We start from the raw sequence: 27,086 nt of genomic DNA on the forward strand, positions 1-27,086 counted from the left end.
TATCTTTTATAGGTGTTGAGTCCTTTGTTATTGGCTATTTATTGTGTCACATACAAAGCAATCCCATTCTTAAAAAAAAAAAAAAAAAAAAAATACCCTGCTTTCCACCTTTTGATTTTAATAGGGACCATAATTTACACAATGAAGATGGTGTTGTTATGAGACTTGCAATTAGAACCATAAACTCATCTGGAAAGTGTTTCATCATAAATCCAGTGAGCTGAAGGCTTGTTTTCTCTAAAGCTTTGATTAAACTCTGTTGGGGACACAGGCATGGACAGCTTGAAAAAATTACAGCCAAGAAGCGATTGCTGCTATGCTTCTAAAAAGTCCACTGCCTGGAGCTGTTGCACAGTTGGTACATTGTAATGTAACGTATCCACAGACGAGTCTCACAGTTTTAAAAAGATTGTCAGGTAAGTCCACATGGACTCACGCTCACTGTCTGATGATGACATTATGTCGCTGATTACAGACTCACAAACACGGAAAGTATAACTGTAGACTTAGACTACTGCTGTGAATCTTTGTAGAGCCTACAGTTTAACCCACGTAGTGGCCGATGCCATCGCCAGCATTCGTGCTTGTGCATGATTTCCGTTACATCCTGGTGTTTTTTCTGCAGTGCTAGAAACGAATAAATTCCTGGAACTTTGTCCCTCCTGGATCCCCACTGTTTGTTGTGATCAGTTTTTCTTTTCATGCGTTCCTTCCTGTCCATTCCAACAGTTTCCGAAATCTCCCTCCAGGAATTTTTTGACATATGTGAGTCTTTATATTGAGGTTATAATTATGAGCTGTTATGACATAACTAAAGCATAGGTGTAACGCAAAGGGGTAAATCTCCTTTCAGACTCCAGGAGTCTCCTCCTATTGGTTATTCAAGAGAATGCAGCTTTAAGGTATTCCCATATTAGCTACGTTTTTCATATACAGTTGAGGGAAGTAACTAGATACAAAAACCTTTATGGAATAACAGGTCCAAATTAAAAGAAAATATCCCAAACAGATTATCATCCTTAGAATTTAACAAACTATCATGCACATTAGTGGGGGATTAATTACAACACACACACACACACACACACACACACACAAAGCCCGTTCAGCTATCTTAGTGAGGACCTTCACTGAAATAATGGTTTCCCTAGCCCCTTACCCTAACCATTAAAAATGAATGCCTAACCATAACCCTTACCCTAAACCTAACCATAACCGACTTGTAACCCTGACACTAAAACCACATTTTGAGCCTCAAAAAGGCCTTCAAACTTGTGAGGACCTGCGCGTGTGTCCTCACAAGTGACTGTTGGTTCTCGCAAGTATAGTAGGATGCAGATTTCAGTCCCCACAAAGATAGCTAGACAGGAACACACACACACACACACACACACACACAGTTGCCCCTTTGAACAGCAGGTGGGTAGGCCTTATTAGAAATGACCATATTAGAAATATCTCCTCTGTGTGACATCATAAAGGTCCAAATTTAGAAAAGTTAAGAGTTTGCTGCCTGAGGTTTGGCCTCACAGGGATTACTGGTACATACTCTGACCTCATTATTTCAAACTTCAGCAATGTTTAATATTAGCACCCACCTCTGAAATAATCTATTTATAACAGAAAATTAAGGAAACACACATCAGGACTGCTTTAAATTACTTTAAATCATAATGGTTAGATAACTTCTTTACTCAAAAACAAGATTGTTCACTCTCAGTAAACATGAAGCAATAATTTCGACTAAAATGCAACTGAAACATATAAAACTCAAAGGTTTATTTATTCAAATACTTTATCTTTTGGGAAAATGTACTCGGTATAAACTAAATGGATACCAATCACGTACATTTCATTTGACCAAATTTCATTAAATGTAACATTTTACATTGTACATATGTAAGAAAACATGGAAAAATTTGCATATAATTAAATTAGCTAAAATCAGCATTTTGGGCAGAAATGTTTTGTGAGTGTGCCTGGTGCTTACAGGCTGATATACTACCCCTGAGTGAAGAAAGTCTATTTTTTTCTGATATTAATACTTATTAATTAATACAGTGTTTTGTCCAGTTTTTCAATTAGTTGGTGAAAAAAAAATGAAAATACACCAAATTCAGAAATATATTGGTGACACATTAGACTACATTTAATACAATTTAAAAATTATCATCAGTTTTCAAGAGTCCGCTGAGAGTTGCAGAGAGGCAGTAACTGGTGGGTTTGGGGCGGGCTCTAGCGGAGCAGTCACTCCCATCCATCCTAACAGCAGTCCTGTCTGGGTAGAGGGTCGGACGCAGGGAGCCATTCATTCTTCTGCGGTGAAAACGTGGAGGAGGATGAATAGTCTGTGAGGGAGAAAATCAAACTCGAATCGAAACAGATAGTCAAGGCAAAACCTGCACAAACTTCAGAGAAGGCACAAAAAAGAGATCATCCCACTGGGAGGATTTCACAGCTCCAGATCCGCGCAGACTGCAGCTTTTACACGTAAGTACGTGCGCAAAGGGGGAATGTTTTAAACAGTACTGTTCTTCCCTTAACAATGGAGTGGTTATTCTTTTCTGAAACAAGCCTGAAAGTGGAGAATCTCTTCCAGACGTAAGTGACTTTCACGGGACTTTGGCTGGTTTTTGTATTTCTGTCGGAGCACTGAGAGGAAAACTCGTGGCAGAAAAGCCGAGTAGTCGGTTTCTTTGCCATGTAATGAAGCGCACTGGGACCCCAAAATGATGTCACTGTGACACCAGTCTGTTGGGTTTAGTTCCTTTATTAAAAGTCTCACCCGCGGATGACGCACGCGATACAATAAAATGCGTAAATTTGAGTTTGTTTGTTTGTTTATAAGGTTAGATAAAACGATCATCAGTAGTTGTACCCATTTATGCAAATTCAGTTTTAAAAATTAAAAATCCCTTCTTTTCTTGGTGTTTTGTTACACCTTGTTTGCCAGTTGTTAAGAACCATGAAACCTTAAAACTCGCATTTGGTCTTTAAAATGTCATGTGGTGGTGGTGATGGTGATAATGATGGGAAATGTCACACAGGTCTTGTTTGCTCAATAGTCACAAGTCAGTTTACTGTCAAAGAGGTCGATATGCAACAAATCACATTTGAGAAGCTTTGATAACTGATTCATCTTTGTGTGATCTAGCTCTAAAGCAACACAGCATGATTTTTATTAATATTTTTTCAATGAAAACGTGCCATCAAAAGGCGTCCTTAACCCCAAACACCTGATCCCTGCCCGGATTTCCTGTGTCAGTGGGCATATTGAAAGTTTAAAGTTGCTACGTTATTGAAACTCTAAGAGAAAGTCTGTCAGCGGTCTTGACAAAGTGCTACACAGATCGTTGGCTTGTGTTTCAGCAGTAAACCTGAGAACCGGTTGAAACCTCTGAACCAGAGTCTGAGAGAGACAAAGAGCAGCGACAACTGGCTTTTGAGCTCTCTGCACACAATAGATTTTAAAAATGTTGTTTTTTGCTCTAATACATAGTATTGTTGTCACTCTATAGCTGGGAAGGTCTTGTTTATATTCTGTAACTTAATGATGCTTAGTGAATGAATGACTGCAGCATTAAAGACAGTGGTTGGTTGAGGTCCACTGTCAGGGCTTGCCAGTGGTTTGAGTTTATGTGCCAGCACACGTGGTCCCTCAGGGCTCTGTGTTTGGCCCATTAAAAAAAGGAAAGAAAAGCACGAGCTTCATTCGTTACAACCCGGCAGAACTCTCCTTTTCCCCCCATTCAGGCCACAAGAAAAGCAAAATTCTACCAATTTTTTTTCTTTCCTTTGGCAGCGCAGATACTTTGGAAAAGTTCTTTAGTTTTTTCCTCTCCTTTCCTAGACTAAATGGTAAACTTTCAAAGCATGGGAAAAAAAAGACACTGCCTGCCTCCTTTCTCCCACCGATGCAGATGATGCAGTTGGCAATGCTTTTTAATGCACGATACGAAAACATAAAACAAGAGTTTTAACTGCTAAGCCATTTACGCAGACCACATCATCTGCCTTTCGTGCCTCTCTGAGCTTTGATGGTAGTGCCTTTGTCATTAATCCAGGATTCTGGCTGCAGTTTATGGGATTGGTCAGTATATTTCTCCTGGAATGAGGGCTATTTTCAGTAGAGGATTTTGATCTACATCTTCCCTGTGCATTTGGATCCTAAATAAATACTGTGAGAGTAAATGTTGCCGAGTGGTCTGCTGATAGAAATCAGACCTGGGCTCTATCAGTGTTCGCTTGAAACCAAAGCCAGGACCATAGTGTCACCATGACCAGAGTGTGAAATCCACTAATTGAACGGCTGCTCCCGTGTCAAAGGTTAAACCAGATGACTCCAGCAGGCTGGGATTAACATCTGGAATACAGTTTGTTCCAGCAGAGGCCTGCTGTGGATATCCTCCAGTGTAGATGGCCGAGATAACGAGGCCGGTTTATTTGCATGGCACTTCCTCGGACTACTGTAACTGCTGCACGTGTACGTTAGATCATTCGCTCACACATCTGTTTTTCCACAATCTGTGCTCTTTTTCATTCCTTTTTTGTCCCCCCACCTCACCACCACCAATTGTATTCTTTTGTGTCTGCAAGTGTGGCCAATAAAACTTTCAACAGGAGCATCCAGGAGGAAGCGCTCTATGAAACCAAACATCACAGGTTTTATTTAATATGCCTCTTGTTACCCTAAAGTTTGTTTATTTGCTTATAAAGCTGACGTAATGTGAGTAAGACAGTCTTAAAATCTTGACAAACCCAAAGTGGGTCACATTACGTTATACCGTTTCCATTCCAAGCTTCTAAAAAGAGTATTGAATTGAAAGCAGCCGCCAGTCTGACTTTTGTTGATTTTTTTTTTTTATAGCATAGCCTACTTCCTAAACTACCATCATTAATGTTGTAATCTGGTCTGATACTGACGACTAAAACAGTGTTTTTGGCTAAAAGATGGCTGTAGCTTAAGTGAAGTCCTGTTTGGAAACCTTGAGATGACCGCTTTTCTCTGCCACCTTCTCGGTGAAACCTGATTTTGTGAGCAAAATGTGCTCATAGGCTAGCTTGTAAAGCTAAAGTTGTTAGCTAATAAGTTTATGCCCTGGTGGCCACTGGAAAGAATGCATATTTAAGACACTTTCTTGTTGGCTTTACTTTTCATGCTTGGAAGCCATCTTTAATGCTGTTTTCATGTGTGCATTGCAGCCCTTAACTTTTAGACAACCCTTATTTAACAACTAATGAACGGTGGTTCCTTGTCCTGTCTTCTGATCTGTAAACACAACTTCAGAAGGGCACTGTGGTAATCTACAAGACTGACCTTTCCTAATGTGTCTTTAATGTTGTCAGAGCTTTTAAACCTAACTATGACTTTCCTAACTGACATTCCCGAAACTGACCAAAGTAAGAAAACAGCGAGGGAAAGTGACATTTACAAATGGTCCTCTTTATGAGTCAAACTCCAGTGTCATGGTTGAAAGTCACCTGTGCCCTCTCCACCCCACCCCACCTACCTCCTCAGATTCCTTAAGTGGGGTGTGCAAACACTAAGGCTGGTGGTTTTTCCTCTCATACTTCTTTGAAGTCCATGAGAAGGCCGCCTAAAAGGAGACATGCACAGTTGGTGCATTATAGTTCACTAGCATGGTCATAAGAAACTGTCACTCGCATGGATGTCTGCATCAAGCCTGGTGCTCGCCTTCTGATGATCCACGTTCTGTCACTAAAACCTAAGCACACCCAAGAAGATTCACATAAATGTGAATTCTGTTTTCTTCTGACTCTCTCCGCCCTTCATGCCCCCACATTGTTCCTGGAGATGAGTCTCTCCTGGGGGTACCTATGCTTCCAGCAGCTCTCCTGTTTACTGGGAAATCAGCATGGTGGGGTCACAATAAGAAATCCCTCATCTTACACTGGAAATAAAGACCTGTCCAAAGAAATGACTAGTAGAGGAAGGAGGAGTTGGTGGGGGTTGAGGCGGAGGGGTGTTGGGTAAAATGAGGAGAAAGAATCTGCACTGGGTTTTGTCCCTTTGTAACGAGCTGTGGGTCAGTCTCAGGGGAATGGACGGCAGACAGGCGGAGGGTTCTGCAGCTGCTTGGCCTGAAGCGCTTCATCTAGTCCCTGAGCAACTGCAGGCTCATTAAACTGCACTGTTTCTACTCAACATTAACTTCAGTTTATGTCTCCTGTTTTCGTCCATGCCATCCATCGTTGCTCTTTACTGGCAAATGTTGTATGAGACATGCTTAAATATTGATTAGGCTGGAACTGGAGTCACCCTGGGACTTGGTCTGACAGCTGTATGCTAATGATAAAAGGGTATAACCTCCCACAATAGGCAGTCTGTGTGCGATGTGCGATAAGATGGTTTGTGCTCAGCTTGGCTGTGGACATGGAACACGTTTTGTGTGAACAAGATTAGTCTACATTGTGTGTTGCGTATGTGTGTGTGTTTGTGTTTCTAATTCACACAGTATAACAGACGATCAGCAATGACGACAAAGTCATTGTAACTGAAAAACGAATTATTGTCTGTCTGTTTCAGTTTTGGGAGGAATTTTCATCCACATTACTGAAGTTCTTTCACTTGTTTAATGTTGATAAATATTGGGGAATACTGCTAGTAAATTCCCCCGCTTTTTCTTTTATACTAGTCTGCTCAAGAATCCTTTCATTTTCACTCACATTCATTGCTAAATCCCAGAACAGCTGAAGGATCCTCCAGCTGGTCTGAGCCAATTTTTCTCAAAACCACACATCTGATTTTCTCTGTTTGAGTCAAGGTTCCAGCAGCACTATGGAAACCTTACTTTGGTTTGGACTGGCAGGCTGTCACTGGTCATTATCGCCACTGTATGCTGGTCCAGAGCAAAGCGAATCCAATGGCTGTAACACCCTCTGGCTGCATTCTGCCTTGGCACACCTACTTTGAATAGAGATGAGTCATTCTAAAAGTAAGGCAGGTCACTGGTTTGAGCTAATCCTGTTCATGTTACTGACTGTATTAACAGTAAATTGCTGTTTGCCCCCTTTGGAACTGTTGCTATGCAAGTCAAGCTTTATGTCAGTTTACAGCAAGTTACTTCTGAGTAATTTTTTTTTTTTAAACAGTGGGTCTTGTCCCCAACAAGTGAAAAGCTCAAATGGCAACTGTTACTAATTATAGTTTATGAAGCAGATGAACACTGAACAGTCATTATTTTGCTGTAGTGGTTTTTTTGCTTTTGGGACGGCTAACAAGTCGGTGTCTCAGGGGAAAAATATTTAAAAGATTGTATATAATATGTATTTTATCTCTTAAGTGTATAATTTAAGCATATAAATGTCTTATAAACCCATTGAAACTGGTTACTACACATACATCTATCTAAAAGAGTTGTTGCTTCCATGCATACAAATATGCTACGGCCCACTTGGTTCAACTGTATGCGTATGAATTTTTGTGATGCAGAAACGCTTAACTGCACTACTTGAGCTCTGCACATGTCCTTCAGGCAGATTAAGTGGACTTTAGAGAAGCATAACTGGAAGGACTATTTGTCCATGGTGTTTGCAGCTGTTTATGTTTGCAACCAAGTGTAATCCCTTCTTAATGTTATTGCAAAAACATATGCTCTTTAAATAAAAAAACAAAAAACAAAACATTATTACTGTTTCTTTTCATCGGGCTTATCTATTTAAGAAAAACACTGTCAAGGCTATAGCTTAAATAAGGACATAAATAAAGACCAAACCTCCGGCATATATAATGAGCTGATGTGACTAGGCTAAACGGATTTGGAGACAGGACAGATTTCCAAGTTGCAGCCTCATTATTAGATGGATTCTGTTTAATATGTCTAGTTAAATCAAGACCAACACAGTTTTGGCTGAAGTTGGTGTCAGCTCTCTCTCTATCTTAAGTCATAAGTAAACATTTATGCAGTTGCAGGACTTTGTTAAATTTGACTTTATTTAATTTACCTTTGCTTTTATTCCAACACCTTTATGAAATGTGCATATTTGCTTTGGAGAAAGCAAAAAGAATGCAGAGAATGAGGCATTTCTTTGTTTGCTCTTGTCATTTGGGGCGGTCCTGCACAGCTAAGTGGTATTTGCCAGCTTAAGACGGCAGGGATTGTGTATTGGCTCTCTGTGTGGAGAGGGTAAACAAAGGCATGACAAAGTGGATAACAGAAGACTTTAATAATAGGAGTTGGAAGCACAGACAAGTCATAAAGGACATATGTTTCAGAGCGCACCATGGATCAGAGAAAACAAAGATATTAAACAAAAGAGTGCAAAGAGTAAGCATAAAGATAGTAAGAAACAGAATAAGGCTTTTTTTTTTTTTTTGCACAATTAACTGGAATTTTCTTGTTATACCCACTGATGAAACCACTAGTTGTCCCACAGAACACTTACTCAGAGGGGTATCGCTTTCTGAAAAGCTGCCTCTGACCTCTGACCATTCATCTGTCCATCTACAGCTTGGCTAAAAAAATGCCCATAGAGAGGTGATCATTTCCACACCAAGATGAATTTAAAAACAGCTTGTATACTTTTGAACATTCAGGGCTTCCCAGGGCTCATGTGGTGTAAGAAAGCATTCAGGTGACAATCTGCGGGAACTGATCAATAGACTGCTTGTGTGTACTGGCAAACTGAGCGTGCAGATTCAACTTCCTGACCGTAGCACCAGTGGATTTACACAGTGAGGTCCATTTTCAGAATCCATACACTACTATAAACACAGTTTTGGCTCAATATAGCACCAGGGCAATGATTGGTTGACTTTACTCAATTCCAACAAGGAGTAACATTGCACTTGTGCAACATTGACACATAGCTGAACTGTTTTCATCGCACTACCTACCACTAGAGGTAAATAACAGTAAAAATAACTGTGATCTGACCTTTTTAAAAGCCACCTGAAATGTAAATGAAGGCCCCTTAACAGCAATTTCAGATTGTTGTTGACAGTTTAAGGGCAGACATGCACTTAACCAGATCTTATCCTCTTCTCTGGATCATTAGGCATGTTGAAGAAACCGTTAAGCTTTTCTCACTGCAGAGCCATCAGATTCCTGGTGGTCGATGGCCTGTGGTGCTCAGTGGGAATCTTTATCACCTCAGGCTCAGGGATTCACCAGGGAGACAGAGAAGAGCTTGGTTTTCCAGACATGATAACAGAACCTGGCAAACATTAGCCAGGCTGCAGTGCATATACAGATGAGGGCAGGAGGGGAATGAGTGTGTGTGTGTGTGTGTGTGTGTGTGAACTCATGTGAAACTTTTTTGCCCATTATATCTGTCATCATGTCTGGGAGAGACTTGGCTCTCATCCAATCCAGAGAAATTACCCTCCTATCCACATTAGGAGAGCACTTAATACACCTGTCTTCTGTTATTAGGGAGAGGTCGATGACTTCATCGGATTTGAACAAAGGCGACACACACACACACACACACACACACACACACACACACACACACACACACACACACACACACACACACACACTTAAAGCATTTTGAAATCTCTTCTTTCTCTTTGATTCAATTTCTCTTGTTTTTATGAAACTGCTGCAGCTGTAACCATCTGTTATGTTCCACGTTGCTCTAACACACTAATCACTGTAAGGTGACATCATCTCTGTGTGCTCTGTGCGGTCTGTGGTTTACAAGCAGGACACACACGCACACACACACACACACACACACACACACACACACACAAGGACATGAGGAAATTGGATCGAGTATGGATAATCATTGCATTAGTGCAGAGTGTGTAATCAGTGTGTGCCTAAGGGAGTAAAACACACCTTGTGTTTTTACTTTACACACCGAGCGCTCTCATAGCAGTTCAGCTTGTGCTCCAGTGTTGAGGGTTTTTTGTTGAATGGAAAGGGTGTATGCTTGCATCGAAAGGAAGTGGGGGCTAAAGGAGATACTAGCGTGATGTCACTGAAAAGGATCAATTTCCGTGTCCTTATAATTATTGTGAAGAATTCTGAGAGTAAATGTTCAGATTTTTAATTGTGTTTTTGAATGTTTCAGAAAAACACCATGGACAAAGTTACAGTTAGCATGCCTAACTAATTATCTGATTACCTCAGTGTGAATGCCTGGGTGCACATGACACGGCTCTGTTTTCAACAGGGCAAATGCTAACTTAATTAGTTAGCTATTAATAACTAACTGAATATATGATTAACAGATGTGGTCAAATCAATTGTGGAGTTAGTGCTTTTCTATCTCTGTCATACAATAAGTGATTAATCGGGTACTTAATGACCAGATTAATCAGACAAGGTTATCTCGTACGCAACGTTCACAGAGGTGTGTAGGGCACACCTAATGGTCTCTGTTTCTGTCTTTCTGTTGCCATCAGTTGATCCCCTCATCCCCAAGCAGTCGCGGCAGATGGCTGCCCGTACATTAGCCTGTTTCTCAAAGGGGTTTTTCCTTCCCACTGTCACCAAGTGCTTTATCATAGAGGGGTTGTCGAATTGTTGCAGTTTTCTCTGTATTATTGCAGGGTCTTTACCCTACAACATAAAGCATCTTGAGGTGACTGTTGTGATTTTGCACTATATAAAACTGAATTGAAGTGAAACGAGTGTGCACTCAATGTGGAAGCTCCACAGGAACCAGCAACCCAATGTTTTTGTGTTTTTTTTTTCTTGTCCCTGTTTGAAGACCTCCTGGTGAGGCTTTCAAAGCCCTTCTGTTTCAGCGCTACAGTAAATGTAACACAGCTGTAGAGCTGAGCAGGAACAAGCAACACTCATTATTCTCTGCAACCATAATGGCTTACTTCGTGTGTTTGTGTGTTACTTTTTTTTGTTTGCACATTTCATACATTTTGCATAACTAAATAAAGTCTCACTGTCAGCTGCCACTTGTATTTGATTTTAGCACTAGTGAATAAATCTGGGACTCTCCACCATTTGACCCTAGAGCTGAAGAAGCTTCTCGGATGAGAGGTGAAACGTCTTCAAGCAACTTAAAGAAGTCCAGACGCTTTTCTTTCCAAGCTCCTTAGACTACGATGACCTGGATGACTGAGAACCTTCACAGACACTAGTGAATAACATTAGTGCGCTTGTCCCATAAGCACAATACTGAATGCACTGTGCTGCCACTGAGCGGTTTCTGTGGTGCTGATGCAGCAGCAGTTTGATAGTCATATAAAAATGTTCCAGTCTCACACACATACACACTGGCTGCTGTCTGCTATGATGAGGTCATAGTTGGTCAAGTCTGTTTTGTATTGTATGAACAGAGAGCAGCTGTAATGCCCATTCAGCTCTGGACTTAAGATAGAGGGGCTTATATAACCTAGTGTACACTGACAATATCTATTGTGTTTCTGTAAACTCTGCAAACACATGTTCCCGCTGGGTTTACAATAGCAAATATTTCCCGGTGTTCATGCCTTTGAAGTTGACCTTTCAGACCACAAAGGTGAGTTGCAGCTTTGAGTTCCAGAAAAATCTGCTCTAGTGCCTGATCTTCAGCACTCTTTAAATATTTACTCACTGACGCGCTTCAGCGATTGCTCATAATCGCTTTGCAGTTTGCAGTGCATTACAGTGATTACTGTTCAGAGAGTGAATTGGGTTCGGGGTGCTGGCTGCTTCCTGACACCTGTGTTGTATGTGTGTGTTAGCCTGAGGGATGGGGCTACCGAGCTGCTTATTTTTAATGAGAATGCTCTCTGCTTAGCCTCACATGCCTCTCATTACTGCCCGCAGACCCAGAGAGTGAAGAAAAGACGAGGATGGGAGAAATAAATATAAAACAGATGGAAAATGGTAATGAAAGATCCTTCTGATTTTGATCCTCACTGCCAAATACAGTATCAGTGCTTGGTGTGTCACAGCCTTGATGGAGAGTAACGTATGATTTACATCAAACAGCATCCAACTTGGCTCCTGCATGTGCAGCTACAGAAACATTTGAAGTAATAATTACACAGGACCAATAAAAGTGGTTCCATACCTGATGTGAAGCTATAGGTTAACCGGATGTTAGCTTAGCATGCAGTGCACAGTTTTCACTGTTTTCAATCATGATGTTAAGAGAATCTAACAAGCAGTTTTTTTCTGATTTTGCAAATATGGGTGCACTGATCTTCTCATCAGAGTCTGTGCAAAAAGAAAAAATCATCTAAAAAAATCTATTCCATTGGAAAATGGCAAACCTCTTTTGTCCCTTCCATTCAGCTCCCCTGTTCCCAAAGCTCTTAAATGCTATAAGAAAGACCCTTTTGTGGCGGACCTGGCTGCAGTGAAATTGCCTATGGTTCCCACATAATAGCCTGCCATCTAGTCTGGAAGGATTCAACAGCTGAGCTCCAAACACCGACATCTAGCTCACCTAAACTAAGAGGTATTAGGTTAAATGTGTGTTGGGGCATTTTTTTGGCAATGCTTTAGAGAGGTAAAAATAGTAGTTGGTCTGTAACACTTGGGGAAAATCCCCTCAGCTGTGCAATTTGGAAAATAATTCACACTGTTGAGTTTCCCCAGAGGACAAAACTGAACTCAGAACATCAATCTGAAGTCTTTTCCTTATCTGTTATTATGTATTTCAGGGCACTTTTCTGTAAAGTTGTTCTTCCTGTTTTCCAGCCAACATATTGATTCTAAATTCATCCAAAATCACAGCCAAAGGATCAGATTAAGTCATAGCAAGTGCGCTTTCAGTTTTGACTCTCTGTGAAAAATTGAGCTTAGCTCGGGGGAATATCATTGACTGAGAGGCCTACTGGCCTGTGGTTTATTAGTGTAAGTCCCAGTGATCCCAGAGAAGCTGCTGTGTGTGTCTTGTATTATTTCAAGCTTACGCCAAGTTTTTGTGGCAGGATACTGCTTGTTTTCCCACTGTTCATAAAGTCGATGCTAGTGTCGATTAGATCTTATTTGATTGTGTTTGTGTTGAAATCTCTCTTTTAGCCATAGCTGTTGCTTTGAATGGCTAACGGAGATGGAGGCATATTAGTTTATTAAAGATCATTTTTTGTGTACCTTGTAGCTTATCAAATTCTTGTAGAATTTTTACAAAATATTTCATCAGTGCTTTTTTGTCCCCATTGGTCAGGCTACAGAACAATCCCAGTGGAAATGATGTTTTCTCAGGTATAGAGGAAATGAGATGGCTTATGGAGAGTACTGGAAGTAAAGTGATTGGATAGTATTGGATTATTTTACTGGTTTTACTGGAAAATCTGGTGTAACTGAGATAAAAGTTTAAGACATGATGAAGTGTACATAATTAAAGAAACAGCACCAACTGCACAAGCATGACAAGCTTGTCGAGTTCAGTAACTCCAGTTAGTGGAAAGAGGGCCTAGCAGCAACCAATTGGCCCTAGTTGCATATCTCAGCACACCTATCAATCAAAGTGGACACGCCCCTACAAGAACAATTGTATAAGAACAATTCTCTCACTTTAGAGTTGTTATGAATTGTTATGAAGGGTGAATCTGTCCATGGAGGTTAGAAATGTTTTTTAAAGTGTCCCACCTTTCAGCTTTGGAGTTTGCTGCTCGGTCAGTTTGGAAGCAAAAACATCATGAAATAGAGATTGTGGATAAGTAATTTGAATTGAATTTGAATTGCTGACAGTGGATCCCAAAGAAACTGCATGTAATCATCTTGGAATTTGTGAAAATGTAGGTGGTCTCTGTCTCCACTGTTTGAATCAGTCACGGATTAAGAGCATTGTCAATCCAATGCTGGCAGAGAAAAGGTGTCCTTTACCGTCACAATCTATCATTCTGCCATCTGCACACAAACAAACAAACAAACAAACAAAACTTCTGCTTCCTTTTGAGACAGTCTCTGTGTTTGCTGACCTGTTATCATCACCTAATCTGGTCCACTTATCCTGTGTTGGTGTTTCTGTGCAGTCTTGTTATGTCAGAGTACTGACCTGATCATTAACTTAGCTGAGTGCTATCTCTGGACAGTAACCATTAAAAGGCCCCAACATCACTGAATAAAAGGGAAGAGAGACTGCCATTAGTCAGTTATCTGCAGCCTGTAGAGTGTGTCTGCCGTCAGTATGAAGAGGGTAGAGAAAGCTGAATGTACTGCTGACAGCTGAAACATGTTTAATCACTGTCAGCGGTGCTGTTGAGATTCATTTTGTTAGCTCCAAAGTGATTACTTTCTTGCTCCTTGTATCGACTGATAATGTAACGATTTAGTATTATTTTTTTAGTAGTTCTTCTTTTACTCATGAGTGTGTTTCTGCTGTGACTTTTAGATTATAGGGTCAGAATTTGGCACTAACAACTTAAAACCATCACGGTTTGTATCAACAGCTCAGGCTGCTGCTGCTGGGACCACCATATTTTTTTGGCACACTTTGGGCCCTGCAGTCCAAACTAAGCATTGTTTAAACACCACACCATGCCTACCTGATTATTGGTGCTGACCACGTCCATCCCTTTATGATCCCTGTCATAAAGAGCTTATATATATATAAAATATAGTCATTTGAGTCAATATTGACGGAACAATAAACACAAATATGACCATTGTAAGGACTCTGGATTGAGCTAGATGACAGAACAGACACACTGCGTGTAGCTAAAGTAAAAATGTTCTAAAAATACAGGTTTTTCAACTTTTGAATATGAATAGAAGTAATATGATAAAGCCGGCACGATAAGGTTGGAAACACGAAGGACACAAGCAGAGTAGTCAAACACTGGGTTGAAGTTGGTTTGACGTTTTCCTGAACTGAGGGAGTGATTCAATAGTTGGAGTTTGTACTGCAAACCTAACATCTGGACAGAAGATATTGTAATTTCTTTGATGCACACAGAGCTGAAGAGTTTGCACTGTGGTTGTAAACATTATGCAACTTTGCTACTGAGCCCCAAATGAGGCTGCACCTCTTCTCTTTTTTTATGAACATGTGAACCAGTTTAAGAGTTTCTCCAGGTGCAGTTGCTCCTTAGTCTCGGGTTTAAATGGAAAATACCAGTGAGCAATGAGGAAAGGATGCTCATTATTGTTGGGGAGCCAACAATGACTGAACTATAGCCCTCTGGAGATGGTGTGTTTTTGTCATTTGGACTCATCACTGCTTCGTTCTTGCTCTCTACAGGTTGTGACGATCTGAGAGAAGAGCCTTACGTCTGGATTTCACCGAAGAGATTTTGCCTCTGCATCCACTGCCGGGTCCTGCACAGGAGGTTGGTGTTGTCGTTTGTTGTCACGTGCGTTTTTCCTTTCATTTCATCTGTGCTCTTTGGTCAACTGTAAATATATAGCTTTTCCTCTGGAGCAAAACAAAACAAACAGAAGCATGATTTCCTGCTTTTCTTGTCATGATATTATTGCAGTTCCTGGCACCTTTCTGTTTCTAGTGGAAACACAAACTGTTCCCATGGTCCTATTGTTCCAGGCAAGTGTTAGGTAAATCTTGTAAATCCCAATTTTAATGGATGCTTAAAAGTTTCATTGCAACACCTAAGCTGATCATTTTGCTGGTGTTAAAAGTCAGCAATGCTTTTATAGTTTCTGAAGTTTCTTGCTCAACAAGCAACCTGATATGTGGGTTTAAGACTTTCCATGGTAACACAGCGACCTCCACCAATCAGAAATGTCGCTGTTCCAATTTGTTTAGATTGTTGGTCGAGGAGGGTTTTTTGTGACACTGCAAATAAAACAAGGTTTCTACTGGAGTGCTCACCACCACTTCACAATGTCGTAGCTCACAGTAAGTCTGCTTTGAACAACAATATGAATCACTGTTCATATTGTGCTTTTTACTGGCCCTCATTGAATCTGTTCTCAGGTAGCATAGGTAGTTGGCGCACTTGTACTGTTGTGTCTGTGCTGCAACAGAACAGATAGGTATCTGCACGGAAACTGCATGTTCCCACACTGACAACAAAATCTGTGTCAGATCCTCATGTGCTCATGGACGTGGAAACTGCTGCGCTGGTACCAGTAGAATCCTCGTCTCTGTGCAGCCAGAGACCTACGCAAACCGACACCAATGCAAGGCTGTTAATCCAGCTGCGCATTCAACAAATGTCATTCAGTGTATGACTTTCTTTTTTCTTCTTCTTTGCTTCATCGCGAATCGTCTTGTGACCCCAGAGATTTATGAACCATGAACTTTGATTTAACTGAGGGCAGAAAAGCATCTTCAGCAGCTACACTCAGTCTTTTCATTGTCTGCCATGCTGACTCTTAAAATCTGTTTGATATATGTCTTTCTGGATGAAGTAAGGAAGTTGGGGGGTGTCCGGATGGAGAAGCGTGTTTTTCCAATATGGAGGAAAACAATGGAGTCGGAGATATTGTGCAGGAGACCACCTGTGAAGGTCATTTCAAAGTGGAAAGCCCCAACTAACACAATAAACAAAAAAGTGTTTGTCACTTTGCTCTTTAAATAGGGAGACTTTGTGTCAAGCACTCACTTCCTGTTATCTCATACTTGTTTTGACTGAACCTCATTTGTCTTCACGCTCTGTTTTAAACACATCCAGTTTAACTGAATCTGAAGTGTTCAGTCATAATTCAATCTGAAAGCTTTTATTTCCACTCATGTTTTTTTCAGTTAAATTTCATTTTAAAGAAGGATGTCTGAGGTTGTTATTCTTCCAGTATGAAGCATGATGGTTTTTATCCTCACGTCAGCTCCAATTTAGACCGATTTTTATCTATTGTGTCTGCGGGATGCAACAGTGGTACAATCTGACAAGAACAGGGTTTTTGCTTGGTATTCATAAGAAAAGCATGACTTTTCAACACTCATCTCTTTGTCCGCAAGTGAAAGCACCTACACATCTCACTTTCCTCCCCCAAAACCAGTCTGACAAAAGCAACACGCTTCTTCATTTCCCACCTCTTCTTTTTGTTCTCAGCATCTCCTCATTTGTCTCAGTCCCTCATCTACTCACCTCCTACACATGCTGTGTTTTCCCAAGGGCCTGAAAGTGGGGGATGATATCACTTGACACTTTTATTATCCCAAACTCAAGTGAGAGTGAGTCTGGTGCCAGCATTCCTTGGTAGTGCTTACTTTTGATTTTGATCAGAGTATCAGGTTAAGTGCCCTCAACAGCCATGGCTGTGTCCCCCAGGGGTGTTCGGATAAAGCAGGTAGAGCAGTCTCCGTTTGCAGGGGGAGTTTTTGTTACTCTGGGCTATAGTGGGAAACTCAGCTGGGAGTAGCGGGTCAGCACCACAGGGAAGTTAGGATTAAACTGCACTCATCCCGAGCACAAAACACAGTGAGAACAATGCTTTTGGTCCTTTCTAGAAGGAGGGACAAATGGCGTCGACCCAGCTTAGCACAGTGACTGATTTCCTGAGTCTGGGGGAGAAAATAGGATTTGAAGTGGAAGGACTTTTCCCCCCACCACGACCCCCTGCGTTTTTGGACCCCAGGGCAGTTTGCAGAGCTAAGGTGGGGCTAGAAATGGTTAAGCACAATGGAGACAGTGTTAGGCCTGAGGGGCCCAAACGCTGCAGCTCTCTTAACAGTGAGGAAACAGGAGTGCTGGTGACTCCTCAGGGCTCTCAAGTCCATCAGCAGCCAGAGGAAATAGGTGTGAAGAATGTGGCTCCTAATTTCTTAAAGTGGCATTTTCTCTTAGTGGAATATTTTCATTTTTTACTGCACCAACACTGAATCCCTGGAGTCTGGCCAGAACTCTTAAGTCAAGATCATGCTTTATTAATTTCAAATAGTACATCTAAGGTGTCTGTTTTTCTTCATTTCCTTCAATTTTCCAAAACATAACATAAAAGGTGTAATTAGTTTGCTTTGATTTCAATATCAACTTGCAAAATCTAAATAGTCACAGTGAAAAATGCAACAGCTTAACAGTTTTAACATTACATATAAGTTTTAAGCAGATACAGCACTATAAAAGTTTGTTTAAGGTCCCACTGAAATACAAGACTGAGTCAGTTACCATATAGCTATCAGTAAAGGATAACTTACAATCCTGGATATTTCCTCCAGATTTGCTATGTAACAGTTTTGAATTGAATCTAGCTGATTCTCAGCTGTATTACAGTTCATCTCCTCAGGTTATAGCAACACTGTTGAAGCCAAAAAGGACTATTACAAGTACTAAACATATTAGACATTACTCATTACTTGACAGAGAAAGTAATTTGTTACATTACTCATTACAATACTTTCTCATTACTCTGTTAAATGATTTTTTTTCTATCTTTCTGTCTATCTGCACAGACAATTAAGCTTTGTCAAGTAACAACATAACTTGAATTGAATTTAGTATAATAACACATTACATTACTGATTTAGTGAATGTGATTACAGTAGCACTCCTGAGTAATGCTAGTAGCACAACAAAACATATGAGATGGCTAAGCTGGAAACCCTGGAGATGAAAAAGTGGTGCTGTTGTGGAAGTGCCAAAAACCACAGTTCATAGCCATTTGTGGCTGACTCCAAAACTGAGTGAAACACTGTAGAAAACTGTGTTTAAAAAAACGTAGGATGCCACATCTTGTCTGATCTCTGAAGCTAAGGAGGGTCATGCCTGGTTAGTAGTTGGATAGGAGACTCCTCAGCCACTTATTCTCAGCTTCTTAACTGCTAAGATATAGCAATCTGGAGTCAGAGCCGAGCCAAGAAGAAAAAAAAAAACCTGTCTTCTGTGGCAGGCAGAGAGAATAATCTCTAACCCCTCCTCTTCTGTGGCGATCCGGTTGGCCACCCACTTTGACGCCAAGCTGTGATATGTCAGATGGTCGTTGTTTTCCTTCACCCTCTTAACCCTCATGGCGCGGGCTAACCGTACGCCGCTTGTGATATGGTCAATATGAGAAGATGAGGGATTGTTGACCTCTGGCTTCCTCCACAGAGGCGCAGCTGAAGAATGACTTTGTCCTAAACTGGATGTGGATCACAGTGTAATTCCTGGAGAAGACTTAGGTCTACCAGAATCACTCCTGCTCCACCTCAGCAGTGACACACAATCTGTCAAGATTACATAAACAGATGTTTCTGGGGCGAAATGGTGACCGCATGCACAGAGATCAAACAGAGGTGTGCATGTTTAGATCCAAACGTGAATGTGTGAACCGTTGGTATTTTATGATGTTCTTCGTGTTTAAAAAAAAAAAATACTGCTGTTCTGTTCTGTGGGGGACGTGTTATAGCGCCACACCTCTCACAGGTGTGCCCCCTGCTGACCACTAGCTGTGGCTTCTGTAAACCGTACCACCATTATTCCTTTTCCCTCCTTGTTTCTTTCCCACACTCCCGTCTTACTTCCTCCTGAGCTCAGTGTTGTGATTCCCTCACCTCCAACACACATGTGTGTTTTTGCTCCAGCGGTACTCCCGAGAAAGTTGATAAAATAGCAAATATGCTGCAGAGATAACACTCCCACGCTAAGATGCGGGGAAGTAAAAGCACCGCTGACGAGAGCGGAATGGATAAAAACGAGCAGTGTGATCTCGCTGGGGAGATTTATCTGTCTCCTGACCTCAGCTGTCGCATTAGATAAATGGATCGCTGTCAAATGTGTGAGTAAGACGCTGAGGTTGTGAGTGACGATGAGCCAGTGTCAGTGAAAACTTACATCATGTTTGGCATTGCGTAGCATGAAATGAGATGGCACAGGCTACACATACCAAAATATTGTGATCAAAGTGTATCTATAGCATAGAATAAAGTAGTACTAAGATCCTAATTTTAAAAAACAAATTGCGACGAACTCAGTCAGTATGCTGCTTGATATTTGCTGACCTGTTAAGAAAGTTAATGCCGGCTTGTTTTTTTAGCTAAAGAATCAGTATTCTTCAGCTGACACCGTACAGCCCTGCCCAGAATATTATTTCAGTAGATGTGGACCTCGTCCCCTGTGTGTGCGTGTCGAACATCTGTCTCCATGTGCCTGCTGATGGGCCTCAAGCAGCCGTGGCCTTGAAGTGGCAGATGGTCATAGCGGCTCCCTCTGTGGGATTCAAACTCAGCTCAGGCTTCTCCGATTGCGCAGAAGCAAATGTACATCACTGCAGTCTCCCTACATACATTTGTCACCCCTGAGCTGCTTTTAGACTGCACTGATGATCCTGAGGTGCTTTTTTTGGATAACTAAGGAAGGTTATAAAAACATGGACAACATTTTCTTCCATGTGCTACCATCATGTGCAAGATGCTCTGTTTTTGTCTGGGTGTTTGTTTAGTGCTTTAGAGATTTTTGTCTAGCAAGCTGCATCTGATTTCAGCACTCAGTAAGCTGCTTTTCCCCCCCAACTGGAAACTCCATAGGCTCTCATCAGAGCCAGATATTCCATCTGTCCATCCGTTGCCTCCAACTCTTTCCATATTTCTCTCCTAATGCCATCTCTTTCCACCGCAGTTCTTAAAAGCGAACTCGGGGCAGCCTCTTAAGGATGGCTGGACGTTGGAGTGACATAACATGTGCAGGCAGAGCTCAGATTGAAAACATGTGGAGATAAAGCCTCAATGAGATATCTGTGGCATGTCTGGGAAGCACGCATTGACACAAGCCCAAATAAAGCATTTGGTTTCTCTACTATGAAATCAGTTCCTTCCTGACTCAAACTGGGGCTTGGGCGCACCTGAGTATTCAGGTCACAAGTGCATGCACAGTCATGTTAATAAGTTGTTTGTTTGTTTTTTATCATTATTAATGCAAGTGTATAAAATCAGAACATGCTTCGGGTGGATAAACAATAGAGTTCTCTATAAGTACACCAGGCACCTTTACAGTGGCGCCTGCCATAGTAGCTCTTTCAGGGACCACATTTAGCCATGACTCGCAAGATAGAAGAAACACCATTCAATCTGTCACAGTCAGCTGGGATATATAAAGCACTCCCAAACTTGGTTTCAAATCCAAAAGCTTGCAGATTTTACACATTTATTTTGTTTATTGGGCTACTTGGGGTCAACAGAAGAAGCACTGACACGTTATAACACTACACAACTGCTTCATGTTCAGTGTTGTGTTTCTGTCACTGAATGGATGTAAGAAGAGTGTATATTTCTTTTTGCTCTTTGTTCACTTTCCACCAGCTCTAGAATAAAACATGTGGCTCTAAATGCTTCATTAGCTACTATTATTCACTTTGTGAGTCCAAGCAGACAGAACACATTTGGATTTGAGACTTTTCTCATAGTGAGTGTGAGTTAAAACTGTAAAGTGATGAGATGTCCCGGCCCATCAGATTTTACTTATTTTCTTATCTTTCTTATCTTCCATGTTTCAGAGTTAGTTTTTTTTTTGTCTTTTGGTTACTTTGTTACTTTGAAGTTCACTTTTCCTACCTTGTGATTTTCCCTGTTTGCTTGTTTCCTCCTGTGTCACATTTGCTCCCATGTCTAATTGCCAGTCATCTGTGGATGTATTCCTGTCTCATTATTAACTCACTGAACTTTACATTTCCTGGATGAGCCCAACAAAGACTTGACATTTGTTGTTCCGTCCTGCATTGATATTCCATTTGGAGAACCAAAACAATAACCTGCAAGCCTGAAAAAGGCTGTCAACCTCATTTCAAAAGGAATAAGGGCTCAGGTGATAGCTTTTTGTGGATGTGTAACTATATACATCATGAATCCATATATATATGTAAACCCATATATATGTAAATGTTTTTAAGTTTTTATGAAGAATTAGGGCTGTTTAGACACATTCATTTCTAATTTTAATGATTATTACAATTTAAATATATGTCATTTTTTTCTGTTGATCAAAACAAATGTATTTAAATACTTTTTACATTTATTGTGGGAGGCTAATGAGAGCATTTTTTGTAATTGGGGGAAAAAAATTCTTGTTTAGGTTTTCCCAAAAAAACACTCGCTGCACTGTCCGTTGGATTTCTTTTATCAGTCGCCACCCCACTATTTATTGTCTTCCTTTAAGTCTTCATGATTCCACAGACAAAAGTCTGTCAAGGAAAGATGAATGACTAGCGGCTCAAAGCAAGACACTTTATGTTCTGTTTGGATCTGTATGAATGATGTTTTAGCCTGGCAGGCGTCTGGTGTGTACATGTAGATGGTTACTCCCTGCTGATCCACTGGTCTTTGATGTGAGCGTCTGTGCTTTGTCAGAGTTCCTGAGGCTGCCAGGAGAAATCTCTCGGAGATGTTGGTAGCTTTCTCTTTGTCTGTGAGAATCAGTTGAAGTCTCTGGGTGTTCTGAGTTTGTATCTCTACATAACGAATATCGTATCTGAGAACTAGGCCCACTCACAGTCAGGATAATGAGTAAAAATATTAACTGAAAGTGGAACTGATTGGTGTCTTTTCGGAGGACTTTTCGCCCCAACATCTTGAAACAGCGATTATCTGGATAAAAGCTTAAGCAACAGCAGCAGTGTGCAGTGACTCTGTGTGCAGTACATGGAGGTCTGATAACAAAACCAAACCACAGGAGTATAAAAGAAGTAAATTGAACAGTGTGTCTTTTCTGATGTAAACCGCCAACCTAAGTGTATCCAGCTACTTCTACTACATTAGTATTCGAAGCAGTAAACGGCAAGAAGCACATAACCGATTAATGTTAGTTAAAATAATTAAAGATTATAAAATAATATAATAATAAATAGAAAATATGATGATTATTATTATTAAGTAATTTCTGCTTAAGATTCTTGAACCATCTATATTGTGATTACATTGCCCCTTAAATTTGTTTTTCATTTATGTACCTGTGCATATTTTGTGACATAAAACACCTAAGTATTGAGTAAAATGAGGAGTACCATAGTATCTGACCTTTGACCTGGGGGTGGAGCAATCCTTTCTAGTGCCAAATCTGGATGTGGCACAGTGCTAGCTACTGCTAAGACTACTAACATTTTTTATGTATGTTTGAATTGAAATGAGTACATTTAAGAAAATATGTGCATGTGCAAGAATATCTGAAGAATTACTTTTAGTTGATTAGAGACAGACTCTGATTTCCGAATCAGAATCTGTTTTATGTTTTAGGGGTTTCTCCACTCCAAAACACCTGGTTCAAATGATCAGTCAGGCAGTTGCAGCCCAGCAGGACTTTTGAAGGAGGTATGTTGGAGCAGGGATTGAGATCACTTTTTGAGAGCATTGATTGATGTGATGTGTAAGCAATCAAATCATGCACTAAAATGATAATGTACAAAGCTGCAGGAAATGAGCACAAGCAGCTTTCATAGGAGGATAAAATTTGATTGGACAGTTAGGGTCATAAGTACACTCCCTCAGTGAGGACAGCGAACTGGATGAGAGTGACAGCGAGTACAAGAGGGTCCCAGAATCAGGTCTGAGGTACAGTTAGGAGATCAGGGGTCATGTTGATTCATATATAAACAAGGAGCCCCAAACTCCCAAAAGAAAAGGGTGATTTTTTTTTTTCTCTGAAAAACAAAAATGCACGCTGTGTAGTTTTCTTTTCTTCATTGTTGTAGTTTTTTGTATTATTTTTATTCATTTATAGATTCTAACAATTACTGTTTACTATAGTAGTAGCTAGTAGTTAGTTAGCTAGTAGTTACAGTGTTACATTTAATTTTAGTCTTGTCTTTACTTTTGTCTTGTAATCCTAAAAATAAAGAAAACTGTAAATTACTTTTTAATATAAAGAACAATGAAAGCTTATATTAAACAAACAAGGTTAACCTGTTAATTAGCTAGCTACAGCTTTTCACTTCTGCTGGATGCTGCGATCACACTGTTGGACAGATATGAGTGCTCTGGTTTCTAAAATCATTTGACATAAAGCGCCACTGTATCAAGAAATAATAAGAATTTTGAATTGTATCACTGCTATTACAGAAAACTGTATGTTCACAGTATAAAAAAAATTAAAAAGCCTGGAGCCTTCGTAGCTGTTTTGTTGAGTGTGACTGGGTTGAATTAAAATTGCTTATTTAACTTCTTCCCATACAACTCTACCGTAGGAGGAGGATGAGTCACCAGGGTTTATTAGAAAATAGGTTGAAGTTTTATTAGGTCTAGCATGTATACATCTGCATTCACAGGCTGCGTTTTTGAACTGTTCTGGCCTGACTTTAATTGAAAGTGATAAGAAAGGCCTCTTCCTCATGCTTTGCAGGTTGCATTCAAGTGTCTAACTGACCTATTGGCTTCTCTTCCTGTTTGCCTCCTGCCCCCCCCCCCCCCCCCATTTTATTATTTTTTTGTCTTCATATGGATCTCATTTGCGAGTGAACACAAAAGTCAGAGAAACACTGTGGCTGAGTGCACTGTTGGCTGAATGCACACAGTGCTGCTGTAAGCAATCCCAGGGCACTTTTCTCCCATCAGCCAGAAAGGTTAATCCATTAGTCAGACATCAAACCATCTGCTCAATCAGTCAGTTAACAAGCATCGAGGCAGCTATCTTTTACAGCAGTCTGATGTAACAGGATCTGTGTGTGTCATCGTTCATGGACCCCTTTTTGATAGAAACAAGCCTGATTACAATTTTAGAGTTTTACAAACTAAATAGCAAAACCTATTTATATTCAGTGTGCCATTTTATACATTAGTGAACAAATCCTGCACTTCAAAGGTTACGTATATATAAGCTATATAAGTAATTGTTTTTTTTAGGTATACTTGCATACATACTTATTCCTTCCCTCTCACCCAGCATATGCTACAATCTCCCAGCTGTTCTAGGGGGGATACTGAAACATTCCGAAATCAGCCAATAGACGTAATCTCTTCCTGGGTCTGCTGTGGGATATCTTCTCAGCTGGATGTACCCCAAGCACCTCACCTGTGACAGACACCCAAACCATTCCAGCTGTGCTCCCACCAAATAATCAAGCTCCATATCTATACGACTGAGCTCAGCTGTCAGCTTGCTCCATTCATCCTCGACTCATATATAATGAGCTTCTCCACCTGAGGCAGCCACTCGTCCCCACACAGGAGCAGGCAATCCACCCTTTTCCTGCTGAGAACCATCATTTCAGACTTGGAGATGCTTATTTGCATCCCAGCTGCTTTGCACTTTGTGGCAAGTGGTCAATCAGGTCAGCATGACCACCCACATTCAGTCCCAAGCCCAGCGAGCTTGGCACTGCAGCTAACTCCACCTAGAATTTCTATCCATAAATGTTCCCAACACATCCAGTAAAAATGGATGCAACCAAAATATGTAATTTACAAACCAAATTATAGAAATGCCATATTGTAGTTTATTATTAACATGGATAAATAAGTGTTAAACCAGTCTATTTTGAAGTGATGCTCACACAGCTGTATGTTACCCAAATGCTTAAAGTTATATATTTCAGATTTAAGAAATTGAAAATGCAAATCTTATTGAAGCTGATAGTGAAATGTTGGGCTTGGATGATTGAGAAGGTGCAGTGAGCCATGAAAACAGAGCGAGAAGGTGAGAGAAACTGAAACCAAGAGAGAAAGAGGAGAGAAACCCTGGGCAGCTCCACATCTTGTTATTTTAACCCAGATTCAGCACTGAAATATGGCCACCATGTGGACCCTTTCAGAAAGTTTGGATCTGCTGTCAGTCTAGCCAATCAGAGCAGATGCATTGGTCCAAGAGGAGGGACGGTGGGAGGGTCCTGGAGTCTCGAGCGTGAGGGAGGTTATTAAAGTGTGTGAGCAGAGGAGAGCAGGGGCACAGAGGCCGCATTTACAGGAGAGCTGGACTATCCACAAGCCAATGGAGACAGGTTGGACTATTGTCTCATTTCTCTTAATTTTCCTGATTTCATTTCCTGTTTAAACAACTGGGTTGACTCCTGGGGTAAACTAAATCTAAAGAACTGCCTTGCTGATGCAGTAAAATAGGATACCTTGGTCTTAATCACAGACTATTTATAGTGTTTCGGAGCTCCGGGATTCTGAGCAGATGTGCAGAAGTGGTGAGAAACAAACTCCTTTGTTAGTGACAGAAACTGTAATTTTCCTTAAATAAACAAAGGAAAGTCTTGAAATACAAAGAAAGACAGATGCTGTGCTTTCATTGCAACTTATTTACAGAGTTGACGTTGACCCAAATATATTTGTAAGACTGCTTGTCATCTTTTCACCATGTGGTTTATCTTGAATGGTTATTAGTTATTTAAGACCAATCACAGCCTGCATTCCCCCTCCGTAGCTGCAGGGGCTTCTCATTCAAACAGATCCTCACAGATAATAAGCACACGAGAGGTGTGGCTGGGAATGCAGGGAACCCAAAAATAAACAGGATTTGTGTTTTGTCACTATGGTGGTATTACCAGAATGACACCAGAGGGTTAGAAGTGCTTTGTATTAATTGTATCTGATCTTTTTGGCTCTTTCTTAATGAATAAACTCTTTAAATTTCTTTAGGCAGGTTGAAGCAGTGGTGGGATGGGATTTTAGTTGCAACAAGTCCATATAGTAGATATGTAGATTGCTTCCTGTCAGGGGCAGTGTGGAAAGGCGTTTCCTTCTGTTTTGCTGTTGTGATTAGGGAAAAGCTGAATGGATGCTCTCAGCAGGAGCCGTAGTGTTAAGCTTTTCAGGCCTATAAACAGCTTAGTTTTTTGGTTTACAATGAATGTCTCAACAACTACTGGGTAGATAGAGTTGTTTTCAGAGCCATTCATGACCCCATGACTTAGGTGAACATCTAAATTTTGCTTAAGTCCCATTATGAGTGGAATTATAATCTTGCCATGAAATTGGTGTCCACGAAATCCAGAGGATAAAAGTACTCCACAGAGTCAGCTAAACGTAATTGTAGTGGGAGACTGTTTCAAAGGGTTGGAAAGGAAGCCACACTGCTAAAGCTCAGTCCACCCCTAGTCTTCAGGCTTGTACGTAGAATGACCAGCAGATTCTGAGATTCTCATAGAAAACTATGAGTAGCAGTGTGTTTGATATAAATATGTTACAGGAAAATGATTCTATGTTTCTCCGGGCTAAATAGTTTAGTTCTTTGTAATGTGAACATATTAATAGTCTGGCCGCAGCTTTCTGTATCGTTTGGATGCATGAAAGAGATCAATTGTTCAAGTTAGTAATCTTAATTGTGATGAATATGTTCCTCTAGTTCCACCAAAGATCAATTTAGAAATGTTCCCTAAATGAGAAAAACAGGAACAAGAAAGGTTTTTACATGA

General features: G+C 40.6%; 1 protein-coding gene across 3 annotated transcripts in view; it reads left to right on the plus strand.

The window, feature by feature from the left end:
• Nucleotides 1-2,225: 2,225 nt before the first annotated feature.
• lhfpl2a (LHFPL tetraspan subfamily member 2a) overlaps nt 2,226-27,086 on the plus strand; it is a 35,924-nt gene continuing 11,063 nt past the window's right edge. The window contains exons 1-2 of one of the 3 annotated variants that reach the window (XM_040007173.1): nt 2,226-2,490; nt 15,112-15,223. The gene's annotated coding sequence lies outside the window, so the exon portion shown is untranslated. Of the gene's footprint in view, nt 2,491-15,111; nt 15,224-23,599; nt 25,668-27,086 lie in introns of those variants that run through there. The other 2 variants (XM_040007172.1, XM_040007174.1) reach the window with 2 other exon arrangements.

This window comes from Simochromis diagramma, unplaced genomic scaffold (assembly GCF_900408965.1).
Source record: "Simochromis diagramma unplaced genomic scaffold, fSimDia1.1 OVJJ01000682.1, whole genome shotgun sequence".
NCBI classification, from domain to species: domain Eukaryota; kingdom Metazoa; phylum Chordata; class Actinopteri; order Cichliformes; family Cichlidae; genus Simochromis; species Simochromis diagramma.